This window comes from Spinacia oleracea, chromosome 5 (genome assembly GCF_020520425.1).
Source record: "Spinacia oleracea cultivar Varoflay chromosome 5, BTI_SOV_V1, whole genome shotgun sequence".
Lineage (NCBI taxonomy): Eukaryota > Viridiplantae > Streptophyta > Magnoliopsida > Caryophyllales > Amaranthaceae > Spinacia > Spinacia oleracea.
In genome coordinates, this window is record NC_079491.1 from 114598676 (window position 1) to 114609957 (window position 11282).

Consider the following 11282-nt stretch of genomic DNA (forward strand, 5'->3'; position numbering starts at 1 on the left):
CGACAATTAGTGCAGTCTTGGTACGAGAGGAGGACGGTAAATAGTTACCCATCTACTATGTCAGTATGTCTTTACTTAGCGCCAAAACAAGGTACTCACATCTTGAAAAACTCGTACTTGCATTGATTGTTATATCTACTAAGTTACGACCTTATTTCGAATGTCATCATATAACTGTTAGAACTAACTATTCCATGAAGTCAATCATGAGCAAGCATGAGTTATCTGGCAGGATGTCCAAGTGGGAAATACAGTTAGGATGCTACGACATCAGGTATGGAACCTCGCACAGCCATCAAGTCGCAAGCTCTAGCAGATTTGGTGGCTGACTTCAGCCCAAGTATTCAACGTGAAGTCGACAAAGATGTCAACATCTTAACCGATGACGGGCTCTCGTCGACATGGACCCTATAAACTAATGACTCCTCCAACATACGGGGGACAGGGCGAGGTATTGATCTAAAGTCGCCACAAGGGGACACCATAGTACAGTCTGTCTGTTGCGAGTTCAAAGCTACGAACAACGAGGCGGAGTAAGAAGCCTTGATCTTAGGACTGTCACTAGCACTCGACATGAATATTCGCCGACTTCAGGTACGTTGTGATTCATTACTAATTATCAGTCAGATTAATGGTCCATATGCAGCAAAGGATTCCAAGATGCAGGCCTACCTAGAAGTAGCCAAAAGGCTAGTCGGCAAATTCGACTGATGCACCCTGCAACAAATACCAAGAGATCAAAATACCCAAGCTGATTGTAACACCCTAATAATTCCTTGCTTTTATAAAATCATTTTCCAACTTAAAATAAAGGAATTACTAAAGCATTACCGCCACCGTGATAACGGTTAAGGCTATTACCAGAATTACGCAGCGAAAATTAATGTCAACTAACTTTTAAAAAGCATATATAATGCAATATTGAGGCCTCCTACAATTTGGAACCATAATGGCCCAAAAACCAAAGTATAAATAGTTTAAATACGAAAACATAATTAAAGTATAATTAAATAGTTCAAAATACGAAAACATGCAACTCTCTCGATCATCCCAAGCCACATGATTCCGATCTACCAACCTGCTATTTTATTCTACTCCCCATCAATGCAAGTGCAAATGATAGATCATCATAGGGTCATTAAGGCAAAGGCCATGACCAAAACACACAAAGCACGTAGTCAGCAAAAGCTGAGTACTTACAAGAATAGAGTGAAAGAAACTAAAACATGCATCACTCACTAAGTACTAATCAACATGCAAAAGCCATACAATAATAAACAATCAATCATGAACACAAGACTCAACTCTTGACTCGACTCTTGACTCACAATTCAATTAGAATAAGCTTCGAACGGAACAAAAGAAAGTTCCATAAAGGAATAAGGTGATGGGAGCCAACCATACACCAAATAATAAATAATGAATTCGGGCCATACCGAGTGTCGGGCCATACCCACGGAATTCCTGCACATATTATAAATGAAACAACGTCTTGTATCATTAGTAGGAGTACGAGCTTTCCGGCAAGACTCCTCCCATTGTTCATACTCAAGGTATATACGTTCCAAGAGTTTTGAAGCTTGTTCCGGTTGCACTTTACGTTTATTAATATTTTATTAAAGGTGAACTCAAGACTCAACAATGTACATTCATACAATTAATAAACAAAGACTAAAACAATCTTATTTTAATGCTTTAGGACTTGTGATCAACCAAGCAAGACTCTTGTGAACTTACTACCATGTTCCTCCTCACCAAAGTGAGATTCCACATCATGCACATTAACATGAGGGTTGTGCCCTTGCACGACAAATCCTAATTCATTTCTTACATAATATTCCCAACTGAACCCTACATGTGCGGTGGCTTACGTGAGCTAACCCTTCACATGTGGTAAAACAAATAGTACAACGAGGTACGAATAATTGGCTCAAAGTATGCTAGACATCCCGTACAACAACATACAAATATATAATCCATCCCTTGCATGTGAAACAAACCATACATGCATAAATATTGAACAACATGATTGACAATAAAATCCATATTCATAATAAACTCAACATGCTTGTTCAACAAACAATTCAATAATTCCAATAATATTAATCCACATGATCGTTCACCAAAGCATATATGAATCCACATAATATAATTCACATCATCAACAATCATGTAATGTCATTGACAAAACGTATGGTCGCCCTAGACTTGTACGTACCTTGAATACCTAAGCGTAGGGACCACTTTGCAATAACGAGCACTCAGCTAGAAATCACCTCCTATCATCAAAATAATGAAACTTAAATTATTTCCATGTTCATTAAATTTCCAGCAACTTTATAAAATCTAAAACCTCATTTAAACTTTAGAATTCAATCGTTTTTCAATAATATAATCGTCTCAGTTAGCAAAATCAATGCCTTGTACGAAAACATACTTTTTCCGCCTTTAAAATCAATAAAAATCAACACTTTAAGCCTTTATTCAAATCTGAAAATATATTTGATTATCATAATTAAAATCATCACCTAATTATGCTAATCAATTGACTCATTAGGTCTAGGTTAAAACCCTAACTTGAAAATCCCAATAAAACTAATTTATTATCATAAAAATCAATTCTTTATTCAATAAAAAAATCTGAAAATTCGTCCTTTAATAATTAAAACAAGCCTAATGAATCACAACACGCAAATCCTCAAACCACGGTATTCATAACCGGTTCCCAGCATTTTAATTACTCAAAATAATATTAATATTATAATTTAAAATACGGAATTGAAATAGAATAGGTAAGGAAGAAGAGAATTATACCAATCCGGCCTATAGCACGGAACAACCACGACTTAGAGTAATTGGGCGAAAAGGAATTGAATTACGAATACGAACAACACACACACACGTGTGTGTGCCCGCAGGGACACGCTAGGGCGCGCGCGCGCGAGAGGAGGGGCGAGAGAGCAGGGGTGTGCGCTGAGCACACGAGAAACAACAAGGCACAGCAGCAGCGCAAGCACGAGGGCTCGCTGCGGGCTGCGGGCGAGAGAAGAGAGACGAGAGGGAGTGTGGGCGCTGGCGCGCGAGGGAGCGAGTGAGAGAGTGCTGGGCGCTGGGCGCGACAGCACACGAGGGCACAAGGGAGAGCAACGCGCTGGGGCGTGAGGCCAAGCAGCAGCGACGCAACACCAAGAGGAGGCACGAGCACGAGGGCACGAGGGCCGTGCAGCGTGCGGACGAGCCGAGCAAAGAGGAGAGAGGAAGTGTTATGGGCAAGCAAAGGAAAAGAGAGGGTTTATGAGATTTTAGGGGCTCAATTAATGATGAGGAGTCCTATTTATAGGCTCCTTATTTTAAATGGGCTAGGCTTAGGAAATTAGAATTGGGCTTAGGGAATTAAATGATTGGGCTAGCTTAGGACTTGAATTAAACTCTTTTGATTGGGCTCGTTTAATAAAACGAATTGGACTTTTTATTTAAAACCCAAAGCCTTTAAAAATCATTTGCAACCCATTTAATTTCCCGACTCAAGAATTAAATTCGTTTCGTAATTAATTAAAATAATAAATATTCTAATTAATTAAAATACATTTAAATAAAATACATTTAAATATTTTTTAAATGCTAATTAATCGTAAAATGCTTTATAAATATAATAAAATATACCTATAAATATTATAAAAATACGAGGTATTACAGTCTACCCTCAAAAGAAGCTTCGTCCCGAAACTTGGGTTCGGAAATCAAAATTCAACTCAAAACTTGAGACTTTATGAGACTTTCAATGCGTTCATTTTCAAAAATTTTAAGTTGCTATACTCTTTACATGATTAAACAGGACAATAATAAGTGCAAATTCAATAGAAAGTACTAAATTGAGCATAAAATAGGGGAAAACAAGGTAAAAAGTGCGAAATTCTACCGCACTCTACCCCCCTTAAAAGACACAAGTTACGACCCCGTAACTCAACTAACCTCGGGAAAAAGCTCGGGATATTTCTTTCTCATTTCCTCCTCCGCTTCCCAAGTAGCTTCCTCAGATTATTGATTAGACCACAACACTTTGACAATTTTCCCATCTTTAATACGCGTACTACGCACTTTGCTATCAAGGATTTTGACAGGTCATTCCTCAAAGGTTAGACTTTGGTCTAATTCTATGGTCTTCGGTTGCAACACATGCGATTTATCCGGGATATATTTCCTTAACTGAGATATGTGGAACACATTATGCACTCTATGCAAGTCCATAGGCAAGGCTAGTCTATAAGCTACCTTTCTGATTCCTTCTAAGATTTCATATGGGCCTATGTACTTAGGGCTTAACTTCCCTTTCTTTCCAAATCTCATGACACCTTTCATTGGTGACACTTTGAGTAACACTTTATCACCTATATTGAACTCTTCATCCCTACGTTTCAAGTCTGCATAACTCTTTTGGCGATCTTGCGCCGCTTGAATCTTCGATGGATGGTTCGGATTTGGTTCATGGTGTCCTCTATCATTTGAGGTCCCAACACTACGGTTTCACTAATATCGTTCCAGCAAAGTGGACTTCTACACTTTCGTCCATACAAAGCCTCAAATGGTGCCATTCCAATGCTAGCATGATAGCTATTGTTATAGGAAAACTCAATCAAATCTAGGCAATCTTCCCAACTTCCTTGGAAATCAATAACGCATGCCCGAAGCATGTCCTCCAGGGTTTGGATAGTCCTTTCAGTTTGTCCATCCGTGGCTGGGTGGAAGGCTGTACTCATTTTCAATGTCGTACAAAATCTCTTCTGCACACTTTTCCAGAAATTGGAAAGAAACCTTCAATCCCTATCCGACACGATATCCTTAGGAACTCCATGTAACCTCACAACATTCTTAATGTATGCTTTAGCAAGTTGTTCCATTTTCCAGGTTTCCTTCATTGGAATAAACACTGCTGACTTAGTCAACCTATCTACCACAACCCAAATTGTATCATTCTCAGTCTTTGACTTAGGCTATCCTAGAGAAGTCTTGCACAAAGCGTCTATAGTAGCCAGCTAATCCCAGAAAACTACGAATGTCAGTCACACTCTTGGGTGTAGGCCATTCACTAACAGCTTTGATCTTAGCAGGGTCAACTGCCACTCCTTCTTTAGATACAAAATGTCCCAAAAATGCAACTCTTTCCAACCAAAACTCACCCTTTGAGAATTTGGCATACAAATGGTTATCTCTCAAGGTACTCAACACAGATCTCAAGTGTTCCACGTGATCCTCTTCACTCTTTGAATACACTAGGATGTCATCTATGAAAACCACTACAAACTTGTCCAAATAGGCATGGAATACACGGTTCATTAAGTCCATAAATATTGCAGGGGCATTGGTTAACCCAAAAGGCATAACAGTGAACTCATAATGTCCGTATCTAGTCCTGAATGCGGTCTTTGGTATGTAGTGAGCAGCGATTCTCAATTGATGATAACCCGAACGCAAATCGATCTTTGAAAAGATTCCAACTCCTTTCAGTTGGTCAAATAGGTCTTCTATCCTAGGTAATGGATACTTGTTCTTGATCGTGACCTTATTAAGCTCCCTATAGTCTATACAGAGCCTCATAGTTTCATCCTTTTTCTTCACAAACAACACTGGTGCTCCCCAAGGCGATGCACTTGGCTTAATGTAACCTTTCTCCAATAGATCCTCTAGTTGGCCTTTTAACTCATTCATTTCTGTTGGAGCCATTCGATAAGGTGCTTTTGAAATAGGGGCGGTTCCAGGCACTAAATCTATGGTAAAGTCAATAGGTCGATTGGGAGGTGTGAGGGGGTCGAAAAAGAACGAGGCTAATGCATGACCTCGTCCCTCGTGGGCATGACGTCGTCAGATCAAGTGTAGTTAGATTTCCTGTGAGTTTACACCCAATCGACTAGTAATACAGGAGTCGCCATTCAGTTTTTAACGACAATGAGAAAAAATGACAAAACCCGGTTATCGTGACATAAAGGGAGTGCAATTATGTTCGACCACGACGGTCATACGTTCCCTTTGATCCCTGGTGTGGGGATCTCTCAACGTACACCCGCAGGGCAGAGGTTGAGAGTTCGGGGGACTGTAACTACCGAGAGGAGTGCTCATCGATAACTCCAGAGGCAGGTTATCTTTACTAGCTCAGCATAAATAATTGAAGGGACATGCGTTAAACTATTAAACTATTCTGAGTTGATTTTAGCAATATGCAACACATAATACTAAATCGATCGTGATTATCTTATTTTGATTGATTTAAGGTACCTAGCATGATAATTCAATTGTCCAAGGTATTATCTTATTAGGCGTGATAGATCAATCAAGTTAATAGTTTGACAATATTCTAAAAGGGTGATGAAAGCGATTAAATCATATGAGGGACACATTACAACGCACCCTTGAGAGGTGCATCACGGTTCTCAGAAAACTAACCACTTGGCTTTGCTATTTCTCCTTTTATTTAACGAATCTCGGGTTTCTAAGCAGTGTTCCAGTATTTGGGCTTAATTCATCAGCTACAAGGGACAGGATGCGTTCTGTTCGACTTTTGGGTCGATTGCGACAGAACGCCGGATCAATTTCGCAGCGTGAGGCTAGGCTTAAGGCTAGAGTCAATACTCAAGTTATGGAATTGTGTGTTGTGTGTTGTGTTCAAGTCGGCTTTAGGGGTCTATTTATAGGAAAAAGTGGCGTAGAAAGATAGATTTTCAGGAATATGAATACGAAACGGATTAGGAAAAGAATCCGTCCCAGGTATTTTCGGCGCACAACACTGGGCGTCAAAGATTTCGGCGCCCAGGGCTGGCCGTTGAAAATATGATCTGGGAAGAATTCTTTGTCATATTGGACTCTAGAGTACAGAGTCCATTAAGAGACTTAATACGAGTTATTTGGTGCGTATCAATTTACGACGGAAGCGTCTGGGCCCTTTACGAACTCTAGGCTCGTTATGAGTTTAATTAATAGGTTAACTCTTTTATCGAATTGCGATAGGAATAGAATTCCTTTTACAATTTCTATCTCTTTTAGGATTTATGTTGGAGTGCAACACCTAATTCTGACAGGTTTCTATCTTTTTATTCTTACTACTTTTAGCAATTACCTTTTACGGCAGCTACTATTTTTAGCAGGTTTCTATAAATGGAAGCTTTGGCTGAAATGAAAGGGTGATTTGAGATTCGTTATTTTACAGGAGATGCGTTGCAAAGTGGAGATTTATGTTCTCATCATCAAACCTTCCCTTTCGGGAATGGGGACAAAAGTAGGTGTCTACAGGAGGTATCCCTGGTATATCTTCTGGAAATACATCAAGGAATTCATTAACTACTGCAATATCTCCAGGATGATCCTTGATCACAAGCTCTAGGTTCCTCACATTACATAAGAAGCATGGGTTCCCTTTACCGACTAGCTTCACGAGTTCCATTGCCAGGATGATTCCTATGTTCTTAGGCCAACTGGAGATTTATGTTCTCATCATCGAACCTTCCCTTTCGGGAATGGGGACAAAAGTAGGTGTCTACAGTTAGCCCCCACTTTGACTGAGTCTTGGAGTAAGACGATGGTCAAAGTACTAGACGGAGTGAGTCATACAAGCCATAGTGTATGTGACCTGTTTTGCGAGGGTCTCACGAGCCCCCGAGTGAGAACATTTGACTTAAGGGTCATCACTTGAAGTGTTAACACATTCCTCACGTGTCATTGGAATTTGTTAAGTATAGAAACTACCTCACTTTGTCATTGGAAGTACCTACAGATATATAGAAACTCCCTCACTTTGTCATTGGAAGTATCTCCAAACGTTTTCGAAATCAAAGCTATAAAGTGTAACCAGGCCTGGCCATGCCCGATCACGAGGTAAAAATGTTTTTAAAGATTCTCATTTTCAGGGTTAGCTAAACGAGAAAACCCCCTTGTTTTTATAGGACGTAAAACGAAGGAAAATCCAGCACATCACTCTTTTTGGAAAAGCGGAAAACCAATTTTTTTATTTTTTGAAAAGAGAAACGGTCCTTTGATTTTTGGAAAAGGGAAACCATCCTTCGATTTTTGGAAAAGGGAAACCATCTTTTGATTTTTGGAAAAAGATAAACCATCTTTTGATTTTTGGAAAAAGATAAACCATCTTTTGATTTTTTGAAAAAGATAAACCAGGAAAAGTTATCGCTGCAGCGACTAAGAACCTGCGCGGTTAGTGACGCAGACCCCGCCCGCTGAATGTGGGCGAGCCTGTCCGCTGAGAATGGACTCCCCGTCCGATAGAAGTGGACGAATCTGTTTTGGTGTTTTTGAAAATAAGGACCTACGTGGTTTGTGACGTAGACCCCGCCGGCTGAAGATGGCGAGCCTGTTCTTTTTGTTTTTGAAGAATTTATTTTCTTTTCATTTTCGAAAACTGAGGACCTGCGCGGTTAGTAACGCAGACCCCGCCGGCTGAAGATGGCGAGCCTGTTTTTGTTTTTTGAAGAATTTTATTTTCTTTCGAGGGATGCTCGGATTTAGTTGCAACCTGAATGTGGGTTGACAACGTGCTTAGACGGACCATTGTCTTGTGGTCATCATTGTTCATGGTTTCGAGCTAGTCTTTACGGCTCAATTTTGCCACTACCTGGGTCCTTGATTAGGGGACTATGTATAAGTATCAACGGCGACCTTTGTCTTGAGGTCGTAATCCGGTTTTATCTTTTGAGATTATCCAAACACGGGACTTCATACAGCGTAGTCTGGGAATATTGTTTTAACTTTGCATACTCTCTTTTGAAATATATATTTTCTTTCGAGCCCCCAAGCACTCGTGATTGACGGTCATTTCTTGTCAAAGAGGTTCCTTGGGGATACGCATTTTGTAATGTCCTTGATCGTGTTTTGGGATCGTGCTCGTAAGTGCGAGCGATCTTTGTAGTGGTGTGCTACTCTTAACAAAGCCGTGAGGTGCGACTTTCAGTAAAGAAATCGGCAATTTTCGAGTCGAATGGATACGGCAGGGCCCTATAGAAGTCAGGGCCTTTTTTTTTAGCCTGGGTTCATTTTCGGCGCCCAGGCCTGGACGTTGAAATAATTCACGCCCTAGGTTGGGCGTTGAAAATGTTGTTTGGGCTGGTCTTTTGATGACACAGTTGGACTCTTGCTCGTTCGTTATTCACTTGGAAATTCTACGTATTCTCTTCCCTTTTTGTTTTTCTTTATTTTTTGGAACGTAGAATTTAGAGATCACAATGAGTTGAGTGATCGTGATGATTTCTCGAGAAGCCGTAGCCGATTGGTGGGCTACGGTGTTTGTCGCTTTGGGGCGATTATTTAAAGGAATTGTCGCTCTTAAGGCGTACCGTTATTGCAATAATTGGGCGAGTCTATATGGCCCGAGGAACATGCCTTGAGGCGTAAGACTTTGATCGCTTTTGTTGCTATTTTGAACGTATATTTTTTCTTTTGAACGTGTTCGTGAATGTTCGATACTTAGAATGTATGTGCGAACGAGCGTTCATAGAATGGTCGTTGCGTGCGTTCCATTAATCAGTTCGCTTGAATCATATTTTTTGAGCAATGAGTGATGTTGAATAGTTTGCTTAGAAGCTTGATAGGGTTCAGGCCCATTCATGAAGTGGGCTCAAGCATCGTGCCCTTTTGATCGTTCAAACAATTGCTTTGAGATTTTTTTATTTTGCTACGGTCGTTTCGTAGCTTGGAGCCCCCAAGTATGCATGTTGGGATGCTTCCTTTTGGCGTACGATTTTTGTAGGTTCTTTCGAGAAAGATGCCTTGGGGTTCCGCTCGTGTAGGTGCGAGCTATCCGTTCCGTGGTAGGTAATGTTTTGCTACCTTTAATCCTTAATGTAGAAGTCGTGTGGCTTGGATTTTGAATTTGGGAGATAAGTAGTCTTTGCCTCTTTTACACATGCTCTTGGTCGTGCCTGTATTAGTGCAATATGCCTTACTCTTTTTTTTTTAGACTTGTACCGTGGGATGGTTAAACTTATGGTGCGACGTAGGCTTGTGTGGCCTAACAACGTAACGTGTCTTAGATCATTCCTCCAGGTGTTGGGATATTATTATTTTTTGCATGGGAGTACTTCATCACGCCTCGTTCAGGTGCTTGAACAAGTGTAGCACCTTCTGCGTGGGTGTGCACGGCTTATTACTTCGTTCGATGCGAGGATTCATAGATGTTTCTTTCTTCTTTTTTTATTTTTTTTTATCCTTGATTTTTTTTTCGCTTTTGCTTCGGAACGACGTAGACTGTGTAACGGGCGCTTGTAGGGCGAGCGTTATGTGCAGTAGTTTGATCGGAGTTTTGGTTACTCGCGATTTTCAGTTACCCTTGTTAGTGGGGTGACTTTATATATTCTAAGTAGCGCTTAAAATTTGGGAGGGGTTGTAGCCATTCTAAGGTTCGCTTTACACGATTAAACCTTAGGATTGTGCCCCTATGACGTGTGTATCGCATTAGCGTCGAGAATTTGCGATAAAATCGTCATTTCGAGCATTTTTAGAGTGCTTTTCTCAAGCCCCCAATTGTAGCTACGGGATTGGCTTGGTGCTATAATGCTTGGCATACGTTTTTATGCATTTATGGTGACATGGATCATGAATAGTTTGAACCAGACTCGTTTAGTGCGAGGTACGTTTGAGTAGTGACTTGCTACTTCTCTTGTAAATGTCGTATTGTGCGACATTGCTATGGTCAAGGTATTCACATGTTTGAAGTGTGCCTTGACCAAAAGCTAGGTGCCTTTCTTTACCCATAATCATTTTTAGAAATCTTTTGACTCACTTGCAACATCGAGATAAACGCATACTTAGCTTAAACCAACGACACTTTATTATGTCCGAAGAAGTCTTTGAAAATTATTTGAAATCAGAGTCCTACTGTGTACAATCCGATGTGTCCTAAGTAAGTTGACTTATAGAAGGGTTTGTACAGGATTCCATGAGTGAATCAAAATACTGCTACGATTTTCGGAATGTTGTCTAAAGATTTGCTGGAAGCCATGGTGCAGGCATCAAGACATTACTTGTGCCCGTGTGGCACATGCTTTAGGTTTTTAGGGCCATCATTTCCAGAATTGCGGGAATATAAACCGTTTTCAAATGGACTTAGATTTACTTGGTGTATGTCTGCACAAAAGGTCAAGGTATACTTAGTTCTTTCCCTAGCTCTTTCATTTCAATTTTTAGCCCCCAGTTGCTATTATGTCTTCTCATTAATGATGCTTTCAGATTTCGATTTTAGATGCCCGTGTCATATGTCTGAGTAGGGTGAGCCTTGGTTAAGTTCC